General features: G+C 34.2%; 1 long non-coding RNA gene and 1 pseudogene across 2 annotated transcripts; one reads left to right on the top strand and one right to left on the bottom strand.

The window, feature by feature from the left end:
* The first annotated feature begins 356 nt into the window (after positions 1 to 356).
* LOC125213061 (pentatricopeptide repeat-containing protein At5g15280, mitochondrial-like) lies at positions 357 to 5,551 on the top strand (annotated as a pseudogene). The gene is made up of 2 exons (XR_016136487.1): positions 357 to 4,367; positions 4,478 to 5,551. The product of XR_016136487.1 is annotated as a pentatricopeptide repeat-containing protein At5g15280, mitochondrial-like (transcript).
* Positions 5,552 to 7,705: 2,154 nt separating this feature from the next.
* On the bottom strand, positions 7,706 to 8,424 carry LOC125210785 (uncharacterized). Its single transcript, XR_016136341.1, has 2 exons — positions 8,072 to 8,424; positions 7,706 to 7,928 (listed from the first exon to the last, which is right to left on the bottom strand). It is a non-coding gene; the product is annotated as an uncharacterized LOC125210785 (long non-coding RNA).
* Positions 8,425 to 14,828: the final 6,404 nt, after the last annotated feature.

Raw genomic sequence — 14,828 nt, 5'->3', positions numbered from 1 at the left:
CGGGTTTTAAGAAATGTTAAGAAAATGTGAGTAGAATGAGTTATGTGAAGGTGGGACCATATTACCATATATGGAAAAAGTGAACCGGGACTCCTATTCGCAGACGGACTAAAATGGAAAAACAGGACTCCTATTCGCAGACGGAGGAAGTACAACTCAAACACCAATATTCATTGCTCAATCCGATCAATTGACGAAATTGACGAAACTATCAAATTTTTCAATAACTTATTTAAATAATAATTAAGGATGAATGTAGTATGCATATCAAATTTCTCTATTCAACCTGAATTTGAGTTTTGAACAATATCGCTTAAGGAATTCTAATATTTGTGAAATTTTGATTTAATATTAATATTACAAATTACATGAGAACTATAAATCATTTTAAATATGAGATAAATTTCATGCACTGACAATGATTCAATAAATAAAAATGGAATTAAAAATACAGAATAACCCTGCAGATCTTCCTCCCCTCTCCTTCCGTCGGCAATTCCTCCAGCCGGCACCACCCCCTCTCTCTTTCTCGCGAATTACACACCACCCCACAGAATTCTCTCTCTCTCTCTCCTCCTCAATTGCCGCTCCTCTGCACTCGTCGCTACTCTTCCACTCAACCGACCATAGCCACGCTGCTACCTCTACAATTGAGTTCTCAAATGTTGCAACTTCTATTTCAGCTGCTAAATTTTCATCAATGTATGTTATTTTTTCAAGAAACCTTTCTCGCAGGATTCCACCACTTATCACTCATCAACGTAAAACCCATTTTCCCACTGAAATTGATCACTTTTCTCCACAAACTCTCTCTGGAATCGCAAAATCTGCGATATCCAACAAAGCTGACAAATCTACCACTCTCTTACTCAAAGATTACATTTTTAGACTCTCTCACATATCCCCTAAGATAGTGCGTCGATTTTGGAGAGTTTCTGTGTTAAAGCCTCAAGATGTTCTTGAATTACTGGTGGGGTTTGAATGTAGAGGTGAGAAATCTGAGATTGAGGTTAGAAAGGTCGAATCTTTGTGGGAGATTTTCAAGTGGGCCAGCAATCAATCTAGAGAGTTCGAACATTTACCTCGTTCGTGTAATATTATGGCTTCTATGCTCGTGCAGGCCGGGTTTTATCGGGAGGTGGAGAACTTGTTGTCAAGGAGGGAATGCCAAGGATTTCTGTTGGATTATGAGGATGTTTTCAGTGGTTTGATTGAAGGGTATGTGGGGGCATTTGAATTGGATAGGGTTGTGTTGGTTTATGAGAGAATGAGGGGCCTAGGTTTAGTGCCGTCTGGGACGAGTTATCGAGCCCTGCTTAGGTATTTGATTGAGGTTGATGCACCACAGTTGACGTATCATGTTTATGATGATATGATCAATGTGGGGATAGGAGGAAGTTTGGAGGAAAAATGGATTCACGAAAATTTAATTCGAAGGCTTTGTGTGGATGGGAAAGTGCAGGAAGCTAGAGATCTGTTTAGGAAGGTCATGAGTTTTGGAATGAAACCGAGTAGTTTAATCATAAGTGCAATCGTTAGTGGGTATTGTGATAAGAAGGACTACGATGATCTATTGAGTTTTTTCGCTGACTTTAAAGTTGTACCGGATGCTATACATGGGAACAAGATTCTGTCCTCAGTGTGCAGAAATTTTGGTGTTGAGGAAGCAAGCGTGTTCTTGCGGAATTTGGAAGAACTTGGTTTTCATCCTGATGAAATATCGATAGGTATCTTGATTGGGTCCAGTTGTCGTGAGAGGAGACTGAAGAATGCTTTCTTTTATATGTCAGATATTGTGTCAAGAGGTCTCAAGCCGCATCTATATTCTTATAATGCTCTGTTGAGTGGTTTGTTTAAGGATGGTATGTGGATACATGCTCGCAGCATACTTGTTGAAATGAAAGATATGGGAGTGGCTCCCGATTTCTCTACCTATAAAGTACTCGTGGCCGGATTTTGTAAAGCTAGACAATTTGACGAAGTAAAGGCAATAGTTTGTGAGATGTTGGATCATAGCTTAGTAAAACTCTCAGCAACGGAAGATCCACTAGCTAAAGGGTTCGAGCTCTTGGGGCTGAGTCCATTGAGTGTGAATATTAGAAGGGACAATGACAAAGGATTTACTAAAGCAGAGTTTTTTGACAAACTTGGTAATGGACTCTATTTACACACGGATCTGGATGAGTATGAGAGAGCAATTACTCAAGTTCTCGATGATGTCATGATGCCGGATTTCAACTCCTATATAATGGAGAAATTACACAGTTTAGACACAGAAAATATTCTCATAATGGAGGGTGAAATGACACGGTGGGGCCAAGATATATCTTTGCCTGCCTTGTCTTCGTTATTTTGTTGCCTCTGTTGAGCTCCCTTCAATGCCAAGGTCATTAACCATCATTTCGAGACCATGTCCAAATCAACTTATCAACTCGATGAAAGCACTTTAAATTTGCTTGTTCGGACTAACTGCAAAATGGGATACACTTTTAGGGCAAGGACACTTTTTGATGGTATGACACGAAGGGGTTACAAAATTGATAACGGTACATACTCTGCGTTGTTGGTTGATGCATGCAAAAAAGGTGACTTGCCGAGCCTTCACTTCTACTTGAATCTTGCACGCAAATCTAATTGGTTGCCTGAATTGAAAGATGGAAAGGCCATTCTGCGTCATCTCTGCAAGAACAAGTTGTTAAATGAGGCACTAGAGTTATTTGAGGCCATGCTCTTTGTCAGCTCTTGTGATATTTTGGAAATTTTTGACTCGTTAGTTGAAGGGCTTTGTCGTCAAGGATTCACTGCTACCGCTTGTGTTTTGATAGACGAGTTTTCTAAGCAAGCCGCCTTGTCGTATTACCACATACCTTATAGCCGTATTGTGAGTGGGTTTTGTCAGGAGAAAAGGTTCGCCGAAGCCTACAAGGTTCTCGAAACTATGATCCCTAAGGGTCTGCCTCCGCCTATGCAGGCATTGACTCGCTTAATTTCTCACTTGTGTAGGACTAATTATGAGAACGCTGTTGAACTGAGACATATATGGGGGAATCAGTCTTCTGCACAGCTCCCTTTCCACTCTGCTTTCGTGAATGGGCTCTGTAAGTTGGGAAGGTTTGAAGAAGCAGCTCGTATATTCATGGAAGTGAAGGGCTTAGTTCTGGATGCTGAGATGTGTAACTCTTCCATTGCAGGCTATTGTCAACGAAATAACTTGAAGAAAATTCGAGAGACCCTCGGGGTAATGATACGAAAGGATTTAAGTATCTCCCCTTCTAGTTACAGTAGCATGGTACGCCTCATATGCAGAGACGGAAGGTTCTCTCTTGCACTGAGCTTGAAAGAGCTTATGCTTCGAGTAACTTGCATCCCAGAGATCGTGCTGTATAATATTCTGATATTTCATCTTTCATCGAGGCGGAAGACATTGGATACAGTGATTGGTGCTCTTCAAAACAAAGGACTACATTTTGATGATGTTACTTTCAATTTTGTCATTCGAGGACTCCTGTTGCATAAAGATGTATCACACGCTCTTCACTACCTGACGACTATGATGAGGAAAGATCTGAAGCCAACTAATCGTACGCTACGAGGAGTTATCAATTCTCTCTGCCACGAAGGAGAGCTTGAGCCAGCCTTGAATTTGAGTCGAGAAATGGAATTGAGAGGTTGGATCCATGGTTCGGCCATTCAGAACGATATTGTTGAGGCACTTCTCAGTAAGGGTCGACGCCATGAAGCAGTAGGATTTATTGACAGAATGGCGTTGCAAGGTCTGACACCGAACCACATCAAGTATGATAATTTAATCAAACAATTTTCCCAGCATGGCCGTGTGGATAAAGCAGTCAACCTTTTGAACGTTATGCTGCAGAAAGGGAGCCATCCGGAGGCCACCAGCTACGACTGCCTCATTCAAGGTTTCTGCAAAGGCCAGAAGTTGGATGTTGCTCTGGATTTTCATAAGGAGATGCTGTGTAGGGACTTAAAACCAAGTATGACTACTTGGGACAGTCTTATTCGTGCACTGAGTGCAGGCGGTCGAGTGGTGGAAGCAGAAGATCTGCTTAAATCCATGATCCAGTTAGGTGAAACTCCACAGCGTGAGGCGTTCAACTGCGTGATTAATAGATACCGGTCAGAGAAGAACATTAGCAAGACGTCGGAGCTCTTGAAAGTGATGCAGCAGAAGGGTTATGAGCCAGACTTTGACACGCATTGGTCTCTGATAAGCAACTTGAGTCATTCCACTAAGAAAGATGGAGGCAGTTTTCTGTCGAATCTGCTGTCTGGTTTCAGCTCTGCAGGGAAGAACAACTCTAGAACTGGCTGATGTCAGGGAAGTCATTACTTCTGCCATGTCAAAGGTATTATTTTTTGAGCCTCACTAATAATTGTTTATAGATTCTTTGTCAAATGATACATTTAGGGCGTGATTTTTAAAGCTAAACTGATTTGACTCGTATATATCGCTCAGGATCCTTTATTGAACATTGATTTGAATAGCAACTGCAACTGGAATCTGCAAGTTTCCTCTATATTACCATACTTTGAAATCTGAATGTCCCTTTTGATGAATAGTGGCTAAAATGTTGTGATAAATGGGCTGTGTCTGATTCATTTGCCTTCCAGTTCGTTCTAAGCAATTGTGCCATATGTGGACGCTGGACCTCAAATTCCTGAATGGGCTATTTGGCATCTTTGTGCTGTTTTAGTTTACTTATATAACAGGATGTTGGATCTCATTCAAATACTTTTCATTATATCCACTTTCTGCCAAACCTCTGTATTATTTGTTGTCTATGTTTTTTCATTCGGAACTATAACAGCATTGATTGGCGGGGCAGTATGTTCTGCTAAATGCATATCCTCTAACTGTGAATTGAAATTGGAATTCAGCAATAAGCCTTTCTTGATTTGGTTTTCTTATAAAATTTAAAAAATGTCAATTCTGGATGACTCTTTTTTGAATAGGTTAGCTTCAATCCAATGAATATCAGATGTAAACGCAGCCACTTTGAGTGACTTGCCCCATGATCAAAGTGCTTAATTGTAGCCATTTGATGTTCGTGTCAGAACTTGTTTTGGCAAATACCAATTAAAATGACCTATTATGTTTTGCCAAGTGGTGAAAGCTGGAGCCATTTCATATTATTTAACCATCCTGGTCTCATCGCGTTCCTGCTTATTGTCAATGCAGCCTACCCAGGTGAATGTTTTTTTTTTTATTGTCCCAGATTTTCATAAATTTTGTTTATAGGACTGACTGGCTGGGATTTTCTCCTATTACTGATTGTTCTACGTTTCTATCTTGACTAAATAAGAAAAATTGCAACAATCGCAATTTTCTTTTTCTTACTATCCATTCATCATGTAGACTTTGATTAATTATGATGCATCTACACTGCTAGCAATCTGCTCAAACAGACAGACGACAACCAGATTTCTTGGCCTCCCCTGCAGCAGGTGGCCAGATAGCATAATAGACTATTGTATTTGAGTGTTAATATAAAAAAACAAGTTGATGTGAATAAAAATATGTTTCAAATAATTATGATGATCAATTGTTATCTGCACAGCCAATTCATATCTACTACCAATTCCTAGCCATTAGTTAATTTTATATTAATTAATATAAAATGGGCATTTTTGTCATTTTTTTACATCTTGATTATTGTCAACTCAATTCCTTGAATATACCAATTCAATTCGTTGACGTTGGACATGCATATGATTGACATTGAGTATAATTGTCAAAAATATTGAAAATTCAAATAAAATCAAATTTTATTATTAAAACATACTAATTAATATCTTGTTAGTGTCCTTAAATATTTTTAATTTGATATTTATTTCATGAAAAAATAATTTAAATTGTGATAGTTATATTTAAGATATTTTGCAAAAGTTAGTTATAACTAACAAAACTTAGTTTCCATTGATACCCACAAGTGACATAATTTACACAGACTTAACTTCACTAAACCCAACCCAACCCTAGTTATTAGTACTATATTGTAGACATTCCAACGTGTCAACTCGGATTAAATTTGGGTGAAATTCGTGGGAAATTGCTATTATATTGACTAATGTAACTGCTTGTTAATTAATTTGCTTTTGTATAATGCAACATTAGAGCTGAAAAAGAACCAGTTTATCCTGACAGCCATCAATGATTTAGAAACAAATACTAGTCCATGTTTTAAGCACTATTATTCCATTTCCTTCTTGCAGGAATATGATACATGATTGATCTAAAGTATCATGAATTTTAATACCAACAGCCTTTTTAACATTACATAATTGAAATCATACATACCCACTATTTAGAAAGGAAGAATAGACAAATAAAATGGAAAGGATCAACACTGCTGAATGCCACTAGGCCATGTCTGTTTTTAGTAATAGTAATTCAGTTATCAAGAAAATGAAGCATATTTGTAAAACAGTTGAATTCATTAACAAAATGTTTGACAAACAAGCAATAGCAAGACTTGCAACAACAACTAGCAATACATCTGAAACTAAAAAGTTATAGTAGTAGGAGTAGTATATTCCTTCTTTTCTGATAAAGAGAAAAAGAAGCAAAAACACTATGCTTCACAGAAGATTGTGATTAAGGTACTAAATCAGGATTTATGCTTTACAGAAGATTGCAAAAAAGGACTAAACTCTGGATTTACATAGTCTATGTATATATGCACACATATATATCATGGTATATAGTTGATGGTTGATATAATATGGAACATATTAACAAAAGAAACTACATTCCACATTGAAAAAGTAAAGGGAAAAGATCGGAAAAGATGACTATAAAATAAAGACTTTTCATCACACATTGAAAAATGAAAGAAGAATCTTGTGGAATACTTCTATAAAGAGACTACAATGATTTTTCAAGTATATTTTTTTATCAATTCATAGGCCCAATACAAATATGAGTTAATATGAAAGAAAGAAGAATATTGTGGAGTATAATTTCTTAAAAATTGATTTTAAGGCATTTAAAAAAGTTTAAATTTTTTTGAACCGGTTCAACCGGTTCCTGGTTTCCAGCCCAACCGGCCGGCTCACCCAGTCCAAAGCGGCCCAACCCTCTGCCAGTTTTATATCATTTACATGCTCCCGACAAAATTATCTGGGCTCACACATCTCAAAATCTCCTCAGGCTATACATGCTTAACCTTTGAGGTCTTACGAGATCGATGCTGGAAAATTAGATGCACGTAATTAGGTGGTATAGTAGCAACTATGAATCTGTTAATCCCTCCTCGAATATGTATTTGCATATTTTCGGAATTCCTCTTTTTCAACGTGTTTCGGTTCATTCATATCCTCCCTGCTTCCGAAGTAGGAGTCGATCCTTGCCCGTGCCTCTGCACCGACTATCTACTCTTGCCCCAATGTTATAAAATATCATTTTCATTAATCGTTGTGATTATATAGTATTATAGTGTGTGTTAAAACCTTGAAAATGATACTAATATGATGACATTGATCATTTTCAGATTGTAAATTGTTTATAACCAGGTACAAATTCGATGAATCCTTAGCATTTAACTTTTCTTTCATTCTTGAATTATGGTCTTTGATACTTTCGCAGTTTCAAGTTAAATATGTGATCTAAATTACTATATCTAGTAGGTTTGATTAGTGTTGCATGCAAAAATCATTATAGTTGTTTGTAAACCAAAAATGCATATGCAAATAATCTTCTCCACGATTTATTTATTATTCGGGCTTAACGGATACAAAATGAGGCATCAAAATAAGCTATGATTATATATACATGCATATAAGCATGCTTATTGCTTGTTTATCTACGTACATTTTATTTTATTAAGGTAAATAGAGAAGACTTGTTGATGATGATATGTACTAATGTACTATACCACCCCTTAGCCAATGCTCACGATGCTAAACACCTGCACAACAAAATTCAAAATCAGACCGAGCAACGCGCTAAGGAAGGTGTTCAAAAGAATGGGAACGCCGGTAAGGGTGCCATTGACCGTGCTGAGAATGGGGAAGACTGTGGAATTGAGAGGAAGGCTAGCGATGACGTTACATGGTAGGACTGTGCTGATGACAGGGCCTAACGAGCCAAGTAAATTTGGCAAAGTGAGGTTGAAAACACCGGTGGAGTTGGTGACGCCCTGGGCGAGCGTCACCATCCCACCAAAGATAGTGGTGCAGTTCAGCCTCACCACCACTCCCGGGATCCCTACCGACCCAGGGGGGCAGTTTCCGCTGGATGTGCAGCATATTTTACCAGTGACGAAGCCAGTAGTTTCTTGTAATTGGCCGTAGGCAAGAGGAGTCGCGGTGGCCAAGAGGAGGAGAGCCACCGCAATCGAGGCCGGGGATTGCTTGTAACCCATTGCTAGCTAGTTGTTTCTTTGCTACGAGCAAATCTTTTTTAATTATGTTTCTGTTTTGATTTGCTGTGTTTCAATATTTATAGTGCATCTTGTATTATTTACATGTATTCGTTGAATTTGAAATTCGCTTATTTCATTAGTATTAATAACTACAATTATTCATGTTTACACATAAAGGATGCATACTTTGATGTTTTTATCATCAAATGCATTTTGTAAAACATGTTGATCAAAGAGTTATTGGCAACATTAAAGCAACAGGCACTGCCAAATAATTCAGTATAAGTATTGTCAACTGGGCCGTTGTTTGTACTTTATTATGTAATTAAATCCTCGTGTATGTAATATGTCCATGTTCATGGCACATGTTACTTTGCAATAAAATCTGTATATGCTATTGAAATTTTACAATTGAAAGTTGTGATGTGATGCTTTTGTCTAATGTATTTTATCACGGAAGAATATCAGAGTGACCCATAATTATTTCATCACGAAATTAAAAAATCTATTTAGTTCTAATTTTGTTTTCTAATTAGGCTACAATTAAGGCCTTATATATTTGCATCATTATTTTTCCCCAAATATTTCAGTCCATTAATCAAACTCACTTAAATTAATATTTTAATTTATTTCTAATTAATTAGTTTTTTTAAATTAATACTTACTCTTATTTTCCAACAATAACTAATTAAATATTGGGGTCATTTCCAAAATTCACAAAACTATTTAATTTCAGTAATTTTTTCATAGGTGTTCTCCTATTATAAAAGATTCGGTTCTCTTATATTTGCTTTCTTTGAAATTCCGAGCCATACTAGAGGAGTATTATTTTGACCAAAATCTGATACTCCAGACACAGGATAGTGTATAATAACTATTGATGAACTTTTAATGTCGGGCTGACAAGAAATACAATTGGACATAAACCTATAATTTACAAACTTTCAAGAAATTTCTTTTCATTAATAATATCCATAGATATACTAAGAGAATATTGTGTTGGCGAGTTTTAAGATATAAACTTCAAGAATATTAGGAGATAGACTTGTTATTTCGATCACCATTATTTCAAGAATTTTCTTTTTATTAATAATATTCATAGAAATACTAAGAGAATATTGTGTTCCGAATTTTAAGAAATAAAATTCACGGATAGATATCTAGAAACAAGCAATTGTTTTGCAGAAAATAATAATCAAAGACGAAGTATTTCAGGGTCGAATATACATGTCAAACATCTTAATTTCTAATTCTTACACTACATTAACTTGTATCTCCCAAAAATCTTGAAGCTAGCGTTATAGAAAATTATATATGAAGATCGAGAATTATTTTGATTGAAAATATATATGAGGTTTGAAATTTAGTTAGTTGAGAAATATTTGAGAGGCTAGTTAATATTTTGTACTCCTAGTACTTTCGTTTAGAAATGTAGTACTAGTAGTTTGTGTTAGCTATGTATGATTGTGTGTAAAACTATTGGGCTTTGCAAATTTCTGATCAGGCCCAATGAAAAAGAGAGCCCAACCAAACACACACACGTACGTACATATATACAAATATACTAAGTATAATACAATATAGACAGAGGAAGGATAGAGATAAAATAAATAGTAGTACTAATTTTATATCAAAATTAAGAAATGGAGTCTTAGATAAAAAATGGATAGTGGAGATAAAAAAAAATTCGGTGCTTATTAGTATATACACTTGAAATAAGTCAACGAAGGGTAAAATGGCCCGCCTGACCATTGCATTAAATATACACAATTTGATAATACCCACTTATTTTCAGGATCATGATCAATTAAGATTTTTTTATGCTAATTGAAAAATGAGATGCAATATCGGCCACTCATTTTTATTAAATGAGTGGTCCAGATTTTTCCACATAGAAAATATCTTTAGATTAATTAATTATGAAAGGGCAGAATAGTAATATTATAGCAAATTTTATTCAATAAATAATTTTTTAAATTTTTAATTTTAATTTTTTATTAATTTTTTTTAAAAAATTTAAATTTTTACTTTTTTATTTTTTTTATTTTTAAAAAAAAAATTAAATTTTTTTAAAATTTTTTTTTCATTTTTTATTATTTTTTATTATTTTTATTTTTAATTTTTATTTTTCAACTACATATGCAATTCATGTCAACTACACACATATAATGTCAACTATGTGCACAATCCATGTCAACCACACACACAATTCATGTCAACTACACACGTATAATGTCAACTATGTGTACAATCCATGTCAACTACATATACAATTCATGTTAACTACACAATATAATGTCAACTACATGTACAATTCATGTCAAATAGTATTTATTGAATAAAGTTGTTGACATTTGATGTGTAGTTGACATGAATTGTACGTATAGTTGAAAAAAAAATTAAAAAAAAATAATAAAAAAAACAAAAAGAAAATTTTTAAAAAAATTAAAAGAATTAAAAAAAATTAAAAATTAAAAAATAAAATTAAAATTTTTTTAAAAAATAAAGAAAATTACAATTATGCCCCTCTGTTGACATAAACTACGTGTTGTTGACATTTCACAAATATTCTGGATGAATGGCCCATATTGCATCTCATTTCTCAATTTAGCTAAATAATCTCAACCTAACAAGACCCCTTATTTTCATCATTACATGTACATTGTATTTAAGGCATTATAATATATTACCCCTTTTACATTGTATACTTAACCATAACTGCTTGCAAATTTAAAAACACATTTAAAATATTACTCTCTTCTTCTCAAATTAAGTTTTCATTTCAAAAATATATTGTATTTTAAAATTATTTCAACAATGACACTATCACTATGTGTATCTTTAATTTATGTTGTCCATTTTCTAATTATTTATCTCTCAATTGCTTTTGCCGTATAATTGACACAACATATAAAAAATTGTTAACAATAATTTGAACACTCAATATTAAAATCATGCGCCAGGCATTGAAGTTGCTTAGGCTGTTAGAACGGTACGTAAATAAGAACGCATATACAAATAGTAGTAGTGATATTCTCCCTTATTGATTACAAAACGAAGCATCAAAACATATTACAATAATATGCATGCATATAAGCATGGTTAGTGCTTGTTTAGATGTACATTTTTATTATGTCGTGCGTAAATGGAAAAAAAAGGTTTTAATTATGATATGGAGTAGTATGTTACCACCCCTTAACCAACGGTCAAGATGTGAAACGCATCCGCGACAAAAATCCCAACGAGACCGAGCAGCGTGGTAACGAGAGAGATAGTGCCGGTAAGTGTGCCGATGGTCGTGCTGAGGATGGGGCAGACAATGGAATTAAGAGGAAGGTTAACGATAATGTTACATGGTATGAATCTGTCGATGACCGTGCCTATCGTGGTACTTAAAAATGGCAAAGTGAGGTTAAAGCCTCCATTGAGGCCGGTGACGCCCTGGACGACCGTCCCCACCCCGGACAAGAGAGTGGAACAGTTTAGGCCCAGCATTACTCCTGGAATCCCTTCCAACCCCGGGGGGGTAGTTTGCGTTGGATGTACAACATATTTGGCCGTGCACAAAGCCGCTATTTGGCAGTAGTTGGCCGTAGGCAAGAGGAGTCAAGACGAGGAAAGCCGCCACAATCACAATCACAATCAAGGCCGAGGATAGCTTATAACCCATTGCTATCTCTTTCTTTGCTACGAGCAGATCTTTATGTTACTTCTATTTTCTTTTGATTTTCTGTGTTTCAATCTATGAGAATGCACTACTATTTATAGTGGTATTTGCTCCCCTTTTTTGCGTTATTTAGTTGAATTTGAAAGTCATACTCCATCCGTCTTACAAGAGATATCTCACTTTAGTTCCTTGTTAGTTTGTCATATTTCCATTTTCTGAAAAAAAAAATTATCTCACATTGATTTAAAAATTATACAGTACTATATTTTCTTTCTCTACTTAACAAAAAACAAAAACATCTAAAACCATGTGTCATCTCACAAGTGTGACATCTTATGTGGTACGGATGGAGTATTCAATATTACTCCATAATCATGTAATCAAATATTGTACTATTAACTAACTAATCAACACATTGTATTACAAATGTCACCACAATGAGTTGATTAGTAAACAAATACTAACACGTTAAGTAAGTTAGTATTCTGACGCGACTCATTGTTCATATTTACAAATAATGCACGCATGCTTTGATATATATATTTTTTTAGTGCAATTAGTTCTAAGCCTCAATAGCTGTAAATAATGCACGCATGCTTTGATATATATTTTTTTAGTGCAATTAGTTCTAAGCCTCAATAGCCTAACATTGTACAATTCTCATTTTAATGTTAGCATTTCAACTTGTATCAAGTGCGTTTTGTCAATAGCTAGCGCTAAAAGCCTAATAAATTTATGAATATTTATAGAATATGTTGACAAGAATATACATTCTGCCCTATACGGCCAGCATACATGTACTGTAATGCCCCGACTTTTGCTTTATTTTTAGTTTTTTGAATGCATGGTTTAGTTGTTCACATCAATCACCTTAATACACATATACCAGTATGTTCATATTAGACTGCTAGCTAGCTTAATTTGTTAATTATCAACTCTATGAAAAAAGTTTTCTAGTACGTCAACACAAATTAAGTTGACTTATATCTTTGTATTGAATATTTTTTAAATGTCAACGCAAAGACATGAGTCTATTAATTAAATTTGTATTGACATACTAATTTTATCACGTTTATATTTTTAATATCCAATATTAACAAATTAACAAAATTAGCAAATTTACTACTCCGTAGTAGTTAGCAACAGATCACGTCCATTTAAACACTTTGACTAACTGAGCCAACTTAGCCTTCTATATATAGGTGCCAACTTAGCCTTCTATATATAGGCAATAGGTACTGCCAAACCGACTTTAAACGGGGTAATTACAATCTACATACAAAATGTTTCACCAATGTTTCAATTGAGTACAAAATGTTTTAAGTTAACAAATATCATACAAAAAGTTTGATTAGTGTTACGAATTAGTACATTCCATCTAAAAATCACTAACACTATTACTTTTTCTTATTTTTCTCCAAAATTGTGCCCTAAAAAACATGATATTATTTCTCTAAATAATACCTTATGCATTGCCATATGGACATTTTACTAAACAATGAATTCACATTTAACTTTCGGCTAATATTTGTAGCTAATTTTAGAGTCAAAGGATGAAAAATAAGAAAAAGTAACGATGTTAGTGATTTTTAGACGGAATGTACTAATTTGCAACACTAATCAAACTCTTTGTATGATACGGAGTATTTGTTAACTTAAAACTGTTTGTACTCAATTGAAATGCTGGTGAAACATTTCGTATGTAAAGTGTAATTATCCCACTTTAAACACAGTCGAAGTACTGTCAATTGGGCCTCAGTTTATTCTTTATTATGGAGTAAATAATAAAATGTCCATGTTTTCATGGTATTAGTTACTAATTCATAGTATGTCTAAATATCTGTATTTGCTATTGAGATTTTCCAATTTGAAGTTATGTTGAATATATTTTATCTTCGAAGAATATTCAGAGAGTAATCCATATACATTTGTATGTTAGTCACTTCATTGTTTCACCACGAAATTATCTACGTAGTCAAACGATGAATTCTTATTTGCTTTATTTGAAATTCCGAGGAATCACGTGGTGACCAGTGACGGAACCAGGAATTAGAAAAAGGAAGTATTGAAATTTTAAAAAGCCACAATCAAGGCCATAAATACTTGCTTGTAACCCATTGCTACCTCAAATTTAAAAACATAATAGTAGTTCTATGCGATTAGATATAATATTTATAAATTATTATCCAAAATGATACTCTCTCCGCTTTGCCATAAGCGAGACATTTATGTTTTCTTTTAGCATGAGATTAAAACAATGATGTTTATAGAATTAGCAGAGAGAAAATAAAGTAAAAAGGAAGAAATATACTCATATTGTTCTAAAATAGATGGCATTGCGGGAGCAACTGTTTTTGACGAATCGACATTTTTTAAAATTGTCCAAAAATAGTTCATTTTAAAAAATTCCTCTCATTACGATACAATTAATCTATTGTCTCCTATTCTATTTCGTAAATTTATATTAGCAAGTGTTATTGGTTTTGGTTAATGAGTGTTGCATGCACTCAATATATATGTGTGGAGACGGTACGCAAGTAAGAACGCATATAGAAATAATAATAATAATAATAATAATAATAATAATAATTATTATTATTATTATATTTTTATTATTTAATCATATTGATGAGTAATTTAATACTATCTTCTTAAACACTCACTTAAAATGTCTACGTCAATGAAGAATTAATATCTAGTGAGGATTAAATATGCAAATACTGCAGGTTTCGGATTATGGATGTTACAAATATGCGTAAAATTTAGTGTACTAGGCT

Source organism: Salvia hispanica, chromosome 3, assembly GCF_029641045.1.
Source record: "Salvia hispanica isolate PSC_SH4W2 chromosome 3, Shi_PSC_v1, whole genome shotgun sequence".
NCBI classification, from domain to species: Eukaryota; Viridiplantae; Streptophyta; class Magnoliopsida; order Lamiales; family Lamiaceae; genus Salvia; species Salvia hispanica.
The sequence above is the reverse complement of the archived record's forward strand: the minus strand, read 5'-3'. Positions and strand labels throughout refer to the sequence as shown.